General features: G+C 23.8%; 1 protein-coding gene and 1 pseudogene across 1 annotated transcript in view; one reads left to right on the top strand and one right to left on the bottom strand.

Moving 5' to 3' along the window:
• The window catches only part of LOC114121247 (transmembrane channel-like protein), a 77,124-nt gene extending 69,691 nt beyond the window's left edge, over positions 1–7,433 (top strand). Inside the window, exons 18-19 of the mRNA XM_050203345.1 lie at positions 291–429; positions 6,495–7,433. The gene's annotated coding sequence lies outside the window, so the exon portion shown is untranslated. The remainder of the gene's footprint in view (positions 1–290; positions 430–6,494) is intronic.
• Positions 7,434–19,789: 12,356 nt separating this feature from the next.
• On the bottom strand, positions 19,790–20,350 carry LOC126550785 (uncharacterized; annotated as a pseudogene).
• Positions 20,351–20,642: the final 292 nt, after the last annotated feature.

Below are 20,642 nucleotides of genomic sequence, written 5' to 3'. Positions count from 1 at the left end.
CTTTCAATAATGGTTCAGACTATTATTGTGTACATAAAAAAAAAATTATATTAATAAGGGTTCTAAAACTCTAATAAATACCTTGGATCCGTTCCATCCTCCCCCACAGAGATTAGCCCCTAGATAATTTTCTATTTACATTATTAGTGTGCATAAATTTATATAATATGATAATATGATGCGCTTTGTAATTCATAGACTTAACTAGTATACCTACTACAAAATATTATTAAGTTGTAATTTACAATATTTTTCCTTGTTAACCATTATCAATTTTTTTTTTAAAACAGGCAAGAGACATAAAATTACGTATAAAAGATCAAAAACTAAGGCGTTCTTAAAAAAATAAACGAAATTCGAAATTTGAATGAAAAGATCCTTGTAAAAACAGTCGTTAATCTACCAGAATACCAAGATGCATTGCAAAAGGTAAGTTTACGGAAACAAGCGATAAAAATAAAAATATTTACCCGTGATATATATAAATTAAGTAGTAGGTGTAAGGTGTGTATATCTATGTATAATAACTATAAATAATATTAATTCATATACCAATCAATATGATATTGGAATGGCCCGAATGGGTCAGACAAACTAAAATATGTTCAGTTACGCTATATCAAGCTACAATTGTAATTGTATGTGGACATTTGGATATAGAATTTCAATTTTATCAATAAGTCAATAATCTTAGGAAGTTCTTTTTTCATGAAATCTCATCAGGGGTTAGTTTTCATTTTTCTACTCTACTTAATATTATATTAAACCTACATAACCCACTATATTAAAAACTATTTAACATAATTACCTAATGGTAATTAGGATTTAGTCTTTTTTATTTAAAATATAATGCATAATAATATGGTGGTTAATATGGTTAGTATAATATTATGTATACTTCTGTAAAGAAACACGTTCACTTTTTAATGTTTAACCAAATTGTGTAAATGAGATTAACATATCCATGCAATCACCCATATTCTCCTTAGAAACCTGTAAAAATAAAATAATAATTTCTGCGTACACACTTATAAAAAAAGGTTGTATGTTTAATAGAAACCAAAATCTTAAAATAATAGTTTAATCAATATTCTGATCAATAAAATGTAATAAAAAAATCGTTAATAAATCAATCAATTAAGAAATTATAATAATAAAAATATTAAAAATGTATCAATAAATTAAGTAAATATTTAATTTAGTCACATTCTTAATAATTTTAAAAAGGAAATATATTAAATTGAAAAACTTTAAAATTCTAAAAATCTGATCGTCTAAGTCTTTAGACTCTAAAGACCAAAAACTAAATTATTTATTATGACTTTATAAGTTGATAAGTCAGTTAATGAAATGCAAAGAATATAGAAATATACTATGAAGGTATATAAAACAAAATATGATTGTGTAATTTTATTCTAAACATTTTATCTTTTTAAAGTCATTATTATAATTTATATTTTTTTTGTTGAACATTTTAATATTTTTTCTTATTTGGGATTTTTCAAAAAATTAAAAAACTTGAAAATTTCTTATTTTATAATTTTTTATCTGACCTGAAATATTCACTGACAGTTAAATATTTTATAGGAAAACAAATTCCTTATTAAAGAAAAAATACGTTCAACAAAGGTGAATTCCTGTATGGGAATAAACAAATATTTTACCAGTCCTTTCGAAAGTTTGGTGAACTATGGTTTTTTTAATAACTCTACCGACAATATAATTAAAGGTTTTGAAAGCTTTGATCACACTTTCTGATTTTACGACGACTGAGATAATAATTAACTAGACCCGTGGCCCGTAGATTTACCTTTTTAAATGAAGACTTCAGGGAGAAATTCTGAGTGTTGGCAACCTTAGATATATTAATATGTAATTTCACTCAGAGCTAGTAGTTCAACATACAATTTTAGATTTAAAAAACTAAAAATGATGAGCTCGAAAAAGTAAAATAAAATATTATAGAATACAATTTTGAAATAAGCATAACAATAAATAAGTATATCATTTTTTTTTAAAAAATAAACATTAATATTATGAAACAAATTTAAATCAAATTAATTATGTTTAAAAAAAAAATGTTTAATTATAAATGATAATTTATATGTATATGTATATGTAAGCGGCGTTGCAATTGAATAAGCGCATACATTATATTACATATATAAATCAAAATGTATTTATTTATTTATTATATTATGACAATAAATATATATTTAAAAAAAAATAAATATGAAATAATTTGAAAAATTATTTAATATTATGTAACTAAATATAAATTTAAATATTATAGATATTTACTATTAAAATTTAAAAACAAATAATATTTTTAAATTTTAACACATGGTTTTAAGATTCTTAAGTTAAACAGTCAGCTAATAATATTAATTATCTTAAAAGTTATAACTAAATTAATAATATTGTATACATTTTTAGATGTTAGTTATTATATGATTTATAATAATATAATAATTATTACTTATAACAAAATTAATTATTGAAATTTTTAACTTAATCTACAGATAATTAATATTACATATAGGTAATAAGACAATAAATTATAAGGAAGTTTAATAATCAGTTAAATTTATTGATAAAATGTGAATACACTGCTTAAACTAAAATACTTAAATACCCATTTACATATCTTATCTTAGCAAATTATATTTGCTTAAAAAAATGCCACGAACATACTAGGTAATAACATTTTAATTTTTGTAACTTTTCTAATCTATCAAGTATAGGTTTTTTAAACTCAATATTATAATACATGTGGTTTTTTCTACTAAAAATAAAAGAGCGAGGACAAGAAATAAAGAAAACACGTTTTGGGTAAAAGCCAATACTCGTAAGTATAATACCTATATAATAATATATAGGTACCTACACATTTTAAATACTGTGCCAAAATGTTTTATGTCCTTTTCTGTTGTACACTTAATGAACAAAAGTAGAAAAAACTGCAAATAACGCGGTAAAGAAACGTCAAACGTGTCAATATGAATTGTTATATATATATTTATGTGTGCGACATACTGAAATGTGTATAAGTGTATAATATAATTCTACTGCAGTAGAGAATTTATGAGTTTTCTAAATTAATATGAAACTTTCATAAATATGAAAATGTTTAATATTATATTATCTTACATTCGACCTAATTTAACTCGGTTTTATGCACAGATAATAAGAATAACATCATAATAATATCAAACATTGTTTTTATTTTTTACACTAATTATATAATATATTTTAAATAAGAAAAACAAAGAAGTATTTATTGTTAAAAAAATGTCAAACAAACACACACACGTGCGCAAATTCAAATATTAAAAAACGATTATAATATTAGTAAAATTTCTGTAATCAAAAATCGGTAAATAATGTATATTCCTGGTGTGATTTATGTTTTAAAAGATTTAGCTTGTCATAGTCGCATTGAACACTATAAATCTTATCCTTTAGAGTCTAGATTACAAAGATTTATGCCGATCAATTCATTGTTGATACGTGCTCAACACAACAATTATTTTTGAATGCACGTAATGTACGTAGATACATATGCCTATATATTATAAGTAGACTGTTTGTTTTATAAAATAAAAGCATAGAAAACTTCCCGAGAGAGTAGAGATCCTTATTTTAGCAAACAAAAACAATTCAAAGTTTAAGCCAAAAAGTGTTCTTAGGTACATGCGGGTAAATTAATATCCATTGGTTTTGAAAAAAAACGATTGTCTAAAATGTTATGTTTGTTTATAACTAATATGTCGGATACAACTCGCGATGAAACCGTAATTGAAGAATTGAACAACTTAAAAATATTATTTCACGTCCGTTGTTAATTTTATTATTTAAATAAACTTTGAACAATTTGAAGAAGACGAGTGTCAGAACTTTCCTTTTGTTCTCTGTTAATAGTTTGTTCAAGTTAATTTCCAATTTCCGTATACAATACATCATCTATATACATAATATATAAATATTAAAATGTAAATCTTTTTCCCTCAATTTTCTAAAATTTCACCGGATTATATCTATTTATTTTTTAAATGGAAGAGTGCACCGCGTTGTAGGTTTTAAGCCTATTTTTGATTCTATAAATTAGGTTTAAAGTTAAGTTTATGAAAAATCAAGTAATTATTTGTTTAAATAAGCACAATATAAAGAATTTTTTTCATTAATGTTATTAATTATCAGTTTTTATTAGAAATTAGTAATTTAGTGAATAGTTGTAGTATAGCAGTACAAATCTTTTTCATTGTTTTTATTGTCCAAAATAATAATAAAGTATAAGTATTTTAAGTTGATATTTTGGGAACATCATCTATACAACTATATACAAAATCAGAAAACTAAAAATATTATCTATCCACATTCGTTACGCTAAATTTTAGCATTAAGCAATCAAATTCCATTTATGCATTTATATATATAATATGATAGGTACAGTAAAAGTAGTTTTAAATAAACTTTTAGATTATTCTTGTAAATTAACATAGAATAAATGAGTAATATAAAGCATCACTTTAAGTAAACACAATTATATTTTAATTTTATTTAAATTTCAAAAAACAAAAATTTTTAAATCATCCTGTAAAAACGACAAGTGAATAATACTTTAAGTTAATTATTTATTAAATAATTTAGATTTTACGACCATGTTATTAATACAGTTGATTAATATGTAATCCAAGGAAAATAATAACAATACAAATACATTGCCTTCAAATAAACCATTTTATATTTGAATCTTGGGATTTTCCTTTTTAAAAGAATATTATGAAATAAAACGTATTGCATGTTGTAAATATAATTCCTTTAAATTCGTTTATCCAATTATATTGTTATATATATATTGTTTTGACCATAAACCATAATATTATTTATTATATATAATAAAAGCATGCTATTAAAATAGTTGCATTATAAAGATAGGTTGAAAAGTATTTTTTTTGTTAGATGGTTTGAACCCTTTTATTGTATTTTTTTTTTTTTTTAAGTTTTTATTCGTTAAAATATTATATTTTAAAAGTCTCTCTATTCCATGCATTTTCCCGGAGTCGCGTATAAGAATAAACATAAATGTTTGAATTCCCAACACTCTCGTTTGAACCGGCTGATTTACAAGTTAAGGATACCTATTATATTATATTGTTATATCTACAGTACATAGAATGTCATATTATTACCAGATCGCAAACGTTTCAGTGAACACTCTTTTCAATCATGATTTTCCTAACTTAACCTATATTTTTAATATACATAATGTAAATCGTATTATACAGTGTTTTTACTTTGTTTTATTTGTTATAATTTCAGTGTTTTTAACTAATAATAATAATACTATACTTATTTCTCTATTAGTTTTTATTTTATTTTATCTTTTCATCTTAAATTATAATTAAACGAGTTGAAACTGAACACGTAAAGTATATTTCCATATATGCTATAAATATCTATGAAAATTATTATTTAAACGCTCAGTCCCAAATTTATCGATAAAAAATTACATTTTTTATTTAAATATAAAAATTTTGGAATACAATGAAAAATGATCACATAAGATATTAAGATATACATTATATAAAACAAATCTAAGACTAAATTTCTAAAGATATTTTATTACATAAGTATTATGTTTATGTTAATATTAGATAGTAATTTATTTTTCTATTAAAAAATGCGGTAAATTTAACTTCATTTTTTAAAGACAAATCACGTATATCATATTATATTATACCATAATAATGTAATAATATTATTATAATATCATAATATTACAAGACATTATTAGTTTATTGGATAAAGGCCGGTATGAATAAGTTTGTATTATAAATGGCTAAAAAATAATCTAAATATTTTAAGAACTTCATGGTTCAAAGTAAATATAATAATACACATTAAAGTGAAAAGTTGTAAGCTCCTACTTATAACATTTTTTAGATTTTAAAATTTCTATAAGAATAAATAACAAAAACCTTAATAAAATTAAATGTTCAAGTTATAGCTGTTAAAACTAAATTTATACATTTATAACTTTAAAATATCAATTTTAAATAATCAAAAAAAAAAAAAAAAATCGTGCGATGTATTTTCTAAATTCTAATTGTTATAGATTTTTTTAAAGTTATAGTTTTTATAGTTTATAATATGTTGACCCGATTACGATAATATATTATTATTATTTCAGTGATGTACATTATAATCGATAATATTGTTAAATTATTTTGTCATTTAATTGTTTAGAACGTTCATTTGTTTATCCTAAATTACATGACATTGCATAAATAATTAATTTTAATTGTATAAATCATCACTTTCAATAACAATAAAATATTATGTTTCTATATAATAATAATATATATGGTATCTATAATAACTCATATAGATACTATTGTACTAATATATACTTATAAATTATAGTAACATCTAATTAATTATAAGATTTTACATAAAATGAAACAAAAATATATAATATTGTATTTATATAGGTACAACAAATACTTCACGAAAAATGTTTACTTAATACATTTTTTCCCATGTTTCACCGGGTGACCATTTCATAGAATGACTAACTTTTCATAACACTGATAATATTTCACTAAGTATGTATCATATATTAATAATATGTTGTATGCAATATTATATAGTATAAATTTAATATATAAGATTTATGTATGATCAAGTAAGTAATAGGTAAAGTGGTAGCGAAATTTGCGTTTCGACAAAACGGTGACAGCTGCTTTTCTTTTATTCGTAGCCCTTTTCGAATGATTCGAGAGTAGAATCGTACGTGCGAGTTGCAGTGAACCATCTTGGTTGATCTTCGTCAATGTCTGTATATTATTATTATTAAAATTGTATACAAGTAATATAATATAGCCCAAGTGTTACTATTAACTGTCCTACTACGAAAACACGATTGTGTTATATAATATATATCGTTTTTGATTTGATGCAATAAACACTGTTAAATGTTAATTGTATTATAGTAATTATTCAACTTATCAATGATTTATTTTTATTTTCAATGTAAATCAGAATCCATATGATAAATGTTATAAAGAGATTTATTGGTTTTGTACAATTATTATATTTTTCTATAGTCTTATTGTTAATACAATTATTCTAGTAGATTATGTATGTATACAATATACATTTAAGTAAAAAAAAAAAAAAAAAAAAAAATGGGTACGTTAATCTATTGTATAGTAAAACTCAATCGTATCTATAATGAATGTGTTCAATTTGTATTTACCGATAAATCATTATAATATGAAGTACGATTTGACGATTTGAAACGGAAACTGGACATAATTTTAATATTATTCTAAAGATATTTTATAATAAATATATTATAAATTATTATAAGTTATTTATTCTTATTTTAGTTATACGATATTATTTTTTTTTTTTTTCAAAATGACCTCATTTATAATATAATAATTAGGTATAATAATATTCCATATATCAATGTATGTTTTTTATATATTAGTTTCACATTATTATTATTATTATTATTACATCACACTCTCGGACCTACTGAATATACACATAACATTTCATGAAAATCGGTCAAGCCGATTCGAAGAAGTTTGGCGTCATATATTTTTCATTGTGACATCGAGATTTGTATATAATACTAAATATTGCCAATAAAAATTACACATACACAACTTCTTGTAAATCTATTTTTTCGAAAAGAATTTATAAAATACAAAATATTTAATTTCTTTTACAACATCGGTTTTTATACAGTTCATTACATATTTTAAAATAATGGTTGATTTCGGATTTCTCACATTTCCATTATGTTCTTTACTATAAGAGAGTAATTGCTGTTCAATTTGGTCGTGATTACCCAACCCCTTTCCTTGCCACAAGTGGGTTGAGGAATTCCAAAATAGGGCTTATATGTCAATTTTTAAGTTTAATTTAAAAAAAATATTATACTTATCAATAAAAATTTAATGAAAAAAAAATTTAAAAACATTAGCCCTCGGGTTTCCGCACAAACTTCTCGACTGTAGAAAAAAAATAATAAATAATAATAATAACAGCTGCATATATTTATATATATGTATACAATTAACACGTTAAATATTAAAAAATAATTGTGGTGAGCCACCCTTTACTTCTAGGGGTATGAAAAGTTGCAGTTTACATCACTCTCTCAGACCGACTGAATATAAACACATAATTTTATTAAAGTCTGTCATTACATACATTTTCAATTGTGACACGAGATTTTTATATATTAGAGAATTAGGTAAGTATTATGATAATTCATATATCATTGTTATACATTTATTTAGATTAGTACCATTGTGTCCAGTCATAAAGAAAAATAAGATAAATTTATTAATTCCATAGTGTAGAGAAAACAAAAATATAGGGAATGGCAAAATGTTTTATGTCATCCACTGTTTATTTTTGTATTGAAAAAAAAGAACAAACAAATTATTAAAGTTGTAATTCTTTATAAATATCCAATTTTATCAAAATTTGAATTTAAAATATCTATAAAAAAAAAAACAATGTGGCTTTATTAATAATAGTTTTTTTTTTAAATTTTAGTAAAACACTTGTGTAAAAACTAGTATACAATGAAAATATTCTAAAATTTTTTTGACTTATTAATAAAAATTATATTATCATAAATCGAAAAACAGTCAAATATTTCAAAAATATTTTAAAATAATTACCTAATAATATTATATAAAGCTTTATGTAATATTATTTATGCAAGGTTAATCTAAATATTTTGTAGGCATTTTAAATCTAAGAGTATTAATTTATAAATAGCAAAATAAAATTAACACACGTCATTGTCATACGCCTACGCTCTGTTGAGCATTAGAAACTTTACTATAATATAACTGTAATATACTATATATAATGCATAATATATAATGTTGCTTAACTGACATTAAAACACAACGTTAATTACTTATTAAAGTTGTCATATAATAATAAAAAATCATATATTTTGGTTTGTTACATATAAACAAGAATAATTTGTAACATAGGTACATATAATTTTCTAAAATAGGTCAATTTTGTATGGTAAGAAGAGCAACATGCAAAATATGGTATAATACATCCCTATTGGATTTGGCATTGCCTTAGTATCATACGTTATAGGTATAATATATTTTATATACCTAATAATAAATATAAATTAATTTCCTTTTTCATTTAAATGCATAATTATAAATACAAATTACTTAAGAACGTTATAAGGTGATAAATGTTCCTATTTATCAATAAATAAATCGTATATAATATATTATTTTTAAGTTAAAACAAATAACTTAAATTGCAATTTTGTGTTTTAAAAATTTGACACATAGTGGTAGTTAATAATTTTTTACTTTTATACTTAATATTATATTATACATTATACATGATTTATTCTATATTAACAAATAATAATAGTTATGATTTATAACTCGTAAAATTAGAAAATATAAATAAATGCATACTGTAAATTTAAACAAACGTAAATTAAAAATTTAATGTAATTAATTTATAATTATATTGTGTGTATAAAAGAAATTATATCTGTACTTCAAAATGTTTAAATACAGTTTTTCATTTATGTTTTGTAGTATATATATATACAGGTGTTCAAATAAACAATGAGGAATCATTTTATTTTGAAGATGATTTTAAAAGAGGTGATAAATTCATTTAATAACTAATATGGTGAATAATTTTTGATTAGATTATTATTGATATTGAATTATTCTATTTGTAATGTTCAAGTTCAAATACTATGGTATTTTTCACTAAAAACATTCAATATTTGTGTACATTAATTTATTATTTTAGGTACATTTACCTCTTTTTTATCATAACACTTTAAAAAATAATAATGTATTTCTATTTGAAGCGTAAATAAATTATAACCAACGATAAACTTTCACATGGAATCGCTTGAAAAATGTTTAACGTCTCAAAACAACATATTATGAACACAAGGCACGCATGATGGTCTATTGTAAAACATTCTCGAATAGAAATAAATGTATGAAAAATAAATAAGCCGTCATACGTAGTGCATATAGTGACGGTAAAAATAAATAAGATGAATTGGTTAACCATCAAACTGGATCTACGAAATTCATTTTATCATTACGAATTCGTCAAAAATAAAAAACAAGTCGATTTCTAATGGTTTTTTTAGTTTTGACTATTGTTTATAGTTTTTTTTTTTTTTTTGTTTTCTTTATAGCAAATATTTTTATCAGAAAATCACATTTTTGATGATATTTATTTGACTTGACGCAGAAAAACTATGTAATATAAGATGTTTATAAACGTTAAATAAATTATTTTCAAGCATATGTAAGTACTTTTTATACCACAAATAATAGAACTGTTTAACTCGAATAAATATAAAATATCGAGATCTTAATTTACTATATTATTTTGCATGTAACCTAATAGGTATGTTATTGATTTTATGAAGATACTAACAATAATTTAATCATCACAATATGCTCATATTTTTTTTCGATGGTTTTTAGGGTTTTTAATGCTAAAAAAATATCTAATATGACCTATTAAATATCATATTTTGTGATACCATAAATCAAAATCGTCCTACATATTCAAAACTTTATTGCTTGTAAATTTTACTATCTACTTCTAAGACAAAAATTAAATAACATTGGACACATTCACAAAATACAACAGGTGAGACGCAAATTTTATGCTTTTATTTTTTTCTTAATGTTGAAATATCATGTCTGAAAAATTACAATTTAAAGACTTTGTAGAAACTTCAAGTCTCTAAAGTTATTAACTTTTTAATTGTTTGTAACGAAAAGCTTGGCATCGATTGGTGCTCTTTCCAGACAAAAGTACTAGTTGGCTATAAGTCCGCCTGCTTCTGATTGACGTATTTGAGTTATATTAAAGTGAGTTATTTTCTTATCTATACGTTGCCAACACATAGAAAAAACCTTATATTTTTGTCCAGGTCACTGGTGCAGGGAAATTATAGTTGGGCTGCAGTGATTGTGCGATAAGAAATTTGATATTGTCATTGAGCGACGACGAACAACTTTTGACTAGGGGAGTAAAAAGTATTGTTCGGTAAAGAGAACGAAAGACTTTTGTGAAAGATATAAAGAGTGAGAAAAATAGAGAGAGAAAATCCCAACGTTGTCGACCGAAAGTAGTTCGCTACCGTACGATGGCATACTGTGCAGGTAAACAATACCGTGGTGAATCTTCATTATAGCGCTCACGAAATCCGTTCTGCCATGTTATAGAAACTAACTGTGTGAATCCAACTTCCGAGACGCGTTTCACGCGTTATCGTCATATATTGTTTGCCCTCTATTATACCTACTCCCACGTCATTGACAATCTTATCGGTGTATGTATATTCTATACCTATCGTATATTCCTACCAGAGATGATTTTTATTTTTACAAAATATCAGCGATTGACACGTTTCAATTTGTTTCCGATAAAGTTTTCCTGTATGTTTTTCATACTTTGTTTATGCAGAAAATCAATCTGATTCGTGTTTTAAAGTAGATGAAATTCTTTATAAGAAATATCAATTTAATGCTAAAACAATATTTATACAACTACGAAAAAAATGAATAAAATAAAAAAAATGTGTTATGTAATTATACACACACTATACATAACAACATTTTGAATCGTATTTATTATTTTCAAAATATTTCTATGCATGTAGTATATTATATTAAATTTTATTATACAAAAGTATAATTTTTATAATAATACATAACTACAGTTTTTTTTTAATGTGCATAAAAAAAGCTTATAAAAACCGTTTCTTGTATTTTAACCATAAAAAGTAGGATATATTTCATTTTTTTTTTTGTACCATTAAATATTTTATAAATTTTTGTTAACTATTTATTAAAAAAAATAGTTGCTTAGATTAATAATTGCAAAATTCCGAAGCTCATTAATTTTTTTGATAAGTACCTATTGATAATTATTTTATTCGGGAAAAGTGCGTTTGAAAAAATAATCATTATTGATAATTGGTACATATGATAATGAAATATATATTCTTAGTAAAAATACTTAGATGTATATTATCAAAGCATACTATCGAAAAACTTTTGATTATAATTCATAAAACAATACATAATCAACATGTGTTTGTAAACGTAAAAATAACAATTCAAAAAATACATTCACAATTTATTACGTCATTATTACACTATATTTTTTTAAAGATTGTTGTATGAGTTCGCCGGGTACTTCTAAAGTTATAATATCAAATATAAAACATTTGTACATTTTATAATAACTGTGATTGCATAATATTTTTCCTGAAAAAAAAATATGAGCCAATACATAAGTTGGATGGTTCACTGGTGTGTTTATGAAAAGGAGAGTGTCTGAGGGTGTCACATTTGTGTTGCGATATTAAATCTGTAAGCAAAGATTAATCGTCACATTTAAAAAATGATTCTGAGTTAAGTTCAGTTAAAACCGCGTTTGCCGACTTTTCTTTAAACATTGTTGATGATTGAGAGAATAAAATATCTAAAATAACTAGAAATGTGAAAATAATTTATAATAAAATCTAATCTTTAAATAAATGAAAAATATTTTAATTATCATAGTTAAACTAAAAGACTTATCAGTTTACCACTTTAGGTAGATTATTTTTGATGGATGACATCAAAATTAAAATAAAAAAATTTTCGATTCTATAATTAAATACGTTTAATATAACTAAATATTATTAATATTTTGTATTGTGTATACTTTATATATCTGTATTAGGTATTTATTCACTTAAATCTATTCTTCAATCCTGTTTTCAGGATTAATATATTTTCATTAAAATTTTTAAATAGCCATAAAACGTTATTACCAACGATAAATATGTTAACATTATATTATTTTTCATTAAATCAAAAAACTAAGTTATTTTAGTCTCGTTAATTATATTTTTAAACATTTTATTATGAATAATGATTTTGTTATAAATAATATACTCTACCTAGTCTACCTACCTTTATTAACAAACGCGTCTACGCTAACGATAATAATAACTTTTTAAGTATGTTTTTATGTTTATATTTTAGAGAAAAATATGTTCATATTCATTGTTAAATAAATAAAAAAGCTACAACTATAATAATTTCTAATTATTTAAATTAGAAATCTATAACTGTGTAAGTATTTAGTTATAATTTATAAATACTAATTCAAATTGAGTTCATTATTAAACGTTAATCGCGATATAATAATATGTCTTCTATTAATATATATAAATGTTTTATTTCAAATTCTGTATTGATTAGCAAGTATGCATAATTTAAATATATCTGTTCACTTAACTTTTCATTTAAAAGCAGAATTATGTCTGTGAATATGATTATACAATAAAATGCAACATAATAATTATTTAAGTGCAATGTAACAAAAAATATATTAAAAACAAAGGACTTTTTACCATTACAATAATATTGTCAAATAAACCAACGTTGGAACTATGTTCAGAAATTCAGGAGCCAAAAACCTAAACCTAAATGGATAGTGACTGTACAAATCTACAAAATCGTAAATAAACATTTGTGTAGGTAGATACCTGTGTAATAAAAGTACCCATATTATTATTATAGTAGTATAATGCCTTTGTACCTATATACTATTGCACACATGCATATTACACACATGTATAGTATATTGTTATCCTAAAACAGTATGGCTGAGACAAAAAGCTGTTGTTGTAAATGGTTATGCACACGAAGAAAACTGATGGTTAATTTACCTTGCTACACGAGACGACGGGCGCTGACGTTTAATTTATTAACATGTACCAGCCATCAGAACCGACTGGTGTAGGTATGTATTTTATAGGCATAGGTACTGTGTAAGCAAGAATAGTAAATTAAATGTATATAATATTATAACATGTGACCGTTTTATTGTAATATAGATATGTCGTGTGTGTGATATATGCATAAGCATGTATACTGTCTCCGTTTTACTATAGTAAATCACAGCAAATTTGTGTTTACTAGAATTCATAGTACGCTGTTTGCTTTAAAATTAGAGTCGATTATTATCAAACTTAAAGGTAAGAATATTATCTAGTGTATCACATATGCTTTTATTGTTATTTTCATTTTAAATTGAATTATACTATGTAAAATATTAAAACTTTTAAACGTAAATATCAATAAAAGCCTACGTGAAGCTTAAGATAATATTCTTCAACCGAAATGGATTCTGTTTATCGCGAATTTCTTATATTATATGGACTCTTTACGGGCAAGTACGATATCCTCTTAAAGGTGAAGTAACTTATTAATTTTATTAGCTAACTATATTTTTTAAGTCTGAGGAAAAAGATTCCGACAGTATGTACATGTAATCTAAATACAACTTATCGATTCCGTTACCTTCAGATTTTTATCTGTAATTATTCTATTTCCTTCTTAACTTATACATTTATATTTTACTTAATTATATAATAAATAGTTTTATAAATAATAATTCAATTATAAATACACCAGTTACCGACCATAAAATAAAAATATTCCTATATATTTAAAAGGGTATTTATAAAAAAAACTTTTGCGTATTATGTATACATTATAATAATAATTATACAATATTCACAATATTACTTTGAGTTGTATCATAATAACTAATAACTATACACTAAATTATTTAAAAGCAAAATCAAAACATAATTTTTGTATTCAAAGATTAATTTTCCCTCTCTATTTGGCTAGGCAACGGAATCCATGGGTTGTTTTTAAACAACCGGCACAGGTAGAATCAATATAAAACTTATCCCTTAGTATAAAACAGTCTGTCGGTATCGATGAAATTCTTTTGAATAAACCGTGCGGTAAAGTAGATAAAATATACAGATTCTCTATTTGCAATCACTATAATTTTTATTCTGAGCTAAAAGGAGGTGCATTTTTATGCAAAATATAGTTGTCTTAGTCATTGGGTTAATTGGAAACCCAATATATGGTGTAAACAAAATGTTATGTTTAAAATTAGTATTTTATATCCAAATTTTTAGATCATTACCAAAATTATACAATAATAATGGTTAATAAAAATAATTATAATTATAATAATAATATTATAATATGTAATATATATTATATTATATTATTATTTATAATTATGGTTTTTTTTTTTAATAATTTTTGCTAATATTATAAAATTTAGTTATAAATAAAAGTATGTACAATATATTATGTATATGTCATTATCATATTAGAAATATATTATTATGAAACCATGAAAGAGTCGTCAAACGCCAAACCCATGGCCTTAAAATAATGTAAATAATATGCTTGCGCATTTAAATAGATAGGTATGGTTAACGTAGTAATACGATGTCTGAGACGACTAATTATATTGTATTATATTATATCATAGGCACCTGGATCAGGTGTTACAGTGGCAGCTTGAGCATAAGCCAAAAGAAACTAAAATAAATCCACAGTACTTGTTATATTACACGCAGTCCTCCACCATGTTAACGATGATAGAGTGGTGAAGAGAAGACCTGCGAAAACCATTTGAATTCTATTGCACCCGAATTATCGACTGCATTTGTTTTATTTCACTATCATATGGTATGTCACCGTCTTTTATATATACAATTAATCAGTTATTCACAGTTTGTTTATTTATACCACAGAAAATTTTTTTTTATAACCAATCCGTTATTTTATTTTGTTATACATTTAGTCGTTGCATATATTATTAAAAAGGCTATTTTGACATTTAATGAATTCCAATAATAATAAATGATAAAGTGAGCTTTTATAAGTATTAAATTAAAACGAAATTAATTATTGATATAAATAAATATTTATTTTTATGCACGTATTTTATGGGATTAGAATGTGATAAGTGGAGCGTGTATCAATTTCAACCAGTCTTAAAATTCAGTATAATATATAAATATTTAAAATTATAAGCCTTATAAATGTCAGTAGACGGTTTGTTGTATAGCTCACCAACTTATGTATTGTGTAAATCATTATTTTGAATTATATAATATATTTTTAAATAAATGATATTAATCATACTATAAGTTATTTATGTACCTACATCATATAAATCATAAACTTTTTTATTATTAATCATGGATACAATAAATATTATGATTTGTGTTATAAATAAATTGTTTTAATGGACAATTCAGTAAAATACAAATATAGTCTAAAACTTATAGTTAGTTATTACGATGTTTACAAATTTATGGCTATTCCGAATCGATAGGTAGATAAAGAGTAGCTGCCAGAGTCGATATATTATATATTTTTTTTATGAAACTAAATGTTGCGGTTGATAGATCGATAAATGCCCTAACGCCTATAATGGGACAGTCATCATGGTAGTCATAACTGCATTTTTGTGACATAAGGTTATCCGTTTAGAAAACATTAGAATAGTTTTTGTGCTTGGTATTTTTTAATAAAAATAGTATAAGACTATAATACTATTGTCCATTTGTATAGACCGGCGTGATTTATAGATTATTTTGGTATATTTGCACGTAGGTGTCGTTTGTATGGCATCCCGCCTGGTTTTCGATAAGCGAATTTTATATTGGAATATATTAAATTGCTTCAATTTAAAATTACATTAAAGTAAGGTAATAACAATCAAATACGTGAGTATAATGATAGCAAAGTTTCAGATTTCAAATAGCGAGACAGGCTGCAGTGACTGTTTTATTGAAGTTAAGTTATGTTCGCAATGAATCCATTTTCTAGTTATTGTTTGAGTTATGGTTTAATTTACATTATTATACACGTTATTTTGACGCTGTATAGATTTTTATAAAATAAATGGCAATAAGAAAAATTTATCAAATTTCTATTTTATTAATAGTTTGTTTACTGATTAAAAATAAAATATAATATGGTATCTTCTTATTGTAAATTATAAATTAGAATTATTTTTTCATGTGTGTGTTTGCAGAGAAGAGGAAAATATGTATCCTTTATACAAAATATGCGTGTACGTTGAACATATTTTACGTGTTAGCATTAACAAACGTCAATAAATAATGTTAACTTTGAATAATCAATATTATATTTTTTAATTATTCACCATATACTTTTAAAATATGTTGATTAATCGTGTTATCATTTAGTAAAATACATAAATATATCTATATTTTATTAATTATAATAATAATGCAAATAAAATATTATATATTTAATGTATTTTTGTGATGTGCAAAAGTTATTTTGTTATTTTAGTCACTAAAACTCTATTATAGGTTTATTAGATATATTTACTATTTTAATTTTACGTGTATTTCGTACTTTTAATTCAATTTCTGTAATTTTGATATACGAGGGTCTTAATTCCAGGTGGACTATGACCGCCATTGCCTCTCATAATTCATCAATAATGCAAACTTTATTCTCTGAAAATAAGTTAATAAACTATTGTCTCTAAAATGTTCGAATTTATTCCCCCCCCCCCAAAAAAAAAAATCACCCTAACGTTGGCCCACGCGTTAACTTCGATATGTTATCTTATTGCAGATGAAAAATTGTCCAAACACAATATGATTTGCAGCCGATTGTGAGTAATTCGTAATATGTACCCGCAGTTGGTGTAAAAGGCCTTTCTCTTGTCTGTGAACTTTTCTTTGATGTCTGAGTGCTCGTGATAGCATGTGACCGTGTTTTTTTCGTAGTTTCCGAGTTCTATAAAATAATTATCTACCACAACTAGTGTATATGGTTATAATTTATAAAACAATAGTAATTTCTTTAAACGTTTCAGGAAGTATTATTTTATTACGGAAAGATACAAGTGTAATATTTGTTTTAGTCAATATATACAATTATCGGACTTATAGTTACTCGACATTCAATACATTCTGATTTCCCGTGTTCGTTTTAAACACGTTTTCGCAATAATACTAAAATAGTACATTATCAAAAACATCATATACCAACCGTATTTGTGGAGAAGGTAACTATAATCGAATCATGTACGTGACCTTTAAAACAACGTCATTACGAGAAAATAACATATTTTTAGAGATGAAAATATAATGTAATGTAGACCGTGCCATTACCATTTTTCTTTTACCAAATATTAATAAAAATGTAAAATAACAATTGAAATTTGATGTATTTCATCGTTTGTTACCTTCTTGATAACTTTTTTTTTATGATTTTTGATATAAATTATTAAAATTAATTTCTTGAGGTATTACTTAAGTGATTCATACCCATCATCAACTTATATTTGTTATATGAAACAATAATCGTATAATAACCTATTATAATTTGTTTTTTTTATACCTCAAATGTAAAAAAAGTTTCATTTTTATACAAATATTAAAAATCTCATTTACAATTAATTTATTATACCTTTTTTTTTTTATTTATTGAGGCTAAAAAAATAAAAATGATACATCTAAAAATACCACACCTATATCCTATACATAATGATTTTCGTTCAGAATGTAATTAATTATTTTCTACTAATTTAGTTATTTTTTATAAAAACTTATACCTACATTACATCACAGTGGAAGAAAAGACGAGATTCTATTCATAAAATTATTTTCACTCTTTGAAGATTATATAGAAACGATAGCTTGTGATGAGATTCATATTAATGGATGAAACTATTGTTATAAGCAGTAAGATTATATAATAATTAAAAAACAGAAAAGGTTACTTACACCTTTTAAAGCTGATAGAACGTATATACTTGTTTATTGAATTTAAGCGTATTAGTTATTAAAAATTAATAGCAATATCATACTTATAAAAAACAAGACAATTTTTTTTTTATTATTGTCTATTCCAATGTACGTATATTATATTATATTATATTATATACTAGCTGTCCAATCCATCAATGTATTAGTTTTATTTTTATAATTTTCGTAGACCATGTATTGGTTTTCAATTTAAATATAAATGACCGACAGATATTGTCCTGTTCCCCTATTAACCTGTTAATCCTGTTAATCTGTTTTGTATAAGTGTATTTATATAAATACCTACTAAAATTTGAGTAAAACACAAATAATTTTTATGATAGTAATATTATTTTAAATGTACAAAAATTAAATATTTAAATATTTTTTTTTAAATCTTAATATAACAAGAATACATTTTTTTTGAATTTTGAATTTTAGTGTAGTTGCATAAATTTAAGCACATTACCGTAGTCACGCTGATCTCCGTCCCGTGCCGTCTTGCATTTTGATTACATGCCTACACGTTTTAAAATAGACACATAATTAACTGAATGGATCAATGTATCCCTATATGTGATATGAAAAATGATACTGTAGATCTTACTATTGCAGGTAACGTAGTCATATAAGTTAATATTAATTAAAAATTAAAAAAATTTCATCAGATCCAATTGTAAATCTAAAAAGTTATAAGTGTTTAATAAAATGGATATGCGTCAAATGTTCGCCGAAAATTGTTCGTGCATACATTGTTTGTATACTCACATAATATTAAATAAAAATAAATAAATAAATAATAATAATAATAATTTACTAATAATACATAAAAAATAAAATACAATGTTAAGTATTTTTCCACGTTTGTGGATGTAAATAATATTAAGGTACATAGTTTTTACATTTCCAATTGAAAATTGTATGCAACACCACGAAGATAATCAATTGTACGGTGATTATAATCTGTACATATTTTTTTTAAATTTTCACTTTTATTTTTATACATTTTTTTATGGTGGTTCTTGACCCGCAATACACTGCTGAATTTTTAAAATATTAAATATTAATACTTTCTTCTTTTTGAAGTGCATGTATAAATCTTCAAATTGATGGATGTTTAGATGAATTAAGTGTAGACGAAAACAATTGTGCCATCCTTCAACTGAATAATTAGTTCGTGGAAGGTCTGCCGCTACTAAATCATAACAATTCCATAAACTAATGGGGATGATCGGATCTCTTCTTTGGCCTCTACGATGCAAGCGGCCAATCCAGATGCCCTCAAAGTAGTCTATAATTGGTATTAAAAGTTCTTCATTCTCAGAAAAGTATTCAGAATCTAAAAACTTTCATAGTCATTAATAACTATGTTTTGTGGCACATAAGCAAGAGCAGAATACGAATATGTAAGGCAAATTTAGAATCTTATATATAATTTTTTTGTAAACCTGCTTCTTGTAAGTGGCGCTAAATACATTGTGATAGGTAAAAAAAACATCCATTTATTAAGGTATTTGAAAATTCAGATTTAACAGCATTCATCGCTGCTTTTTCGAAAACTATCATAATAGACTCGGGATTTAAATTTTAGTTTAATGATTTAAGAGCCTTAGACATTTTTATATAATTATTATGTATCTTCTTTTTTGTCGGGTAGAAGAGCGTAAGCAGAAGAAATAACATTTGAATAATGTACAGCGTGAATGGTAAATAACTGTTTAAACGGAATAGGCGAACAAGTAAAAGTACCATCGCAAAACCAATTAAGGCAATTATTCATTAACTCCAAACTATTTTTTGTTGAAAATAATAATATTCTTTTTGTATCCAATTTGTTATCAAAAAGAAGAAAATCGTCGCCTTTGTCGTCTTTGTAAATTCTTCAGGAGTATCAAAACTAAAGTTTGAA

The sequence above is a fragment of the Aphis gossypii genome, chromosome 3 (genome assembly GCF_020184175.1).
Source record: "Aphis gossypii isolate Hap1 chromosome 3, ASM2018417v2, whole genome shotgun sequence".
NCBI lineage: Eukaryota > Metazoa > Arthropoda > Insecta > Hemiptera > Aphididae > Aphis > Aphis gossypii.
This window is presented reverse-complemented; position numbering and strand designations above follow the sequence as displayed.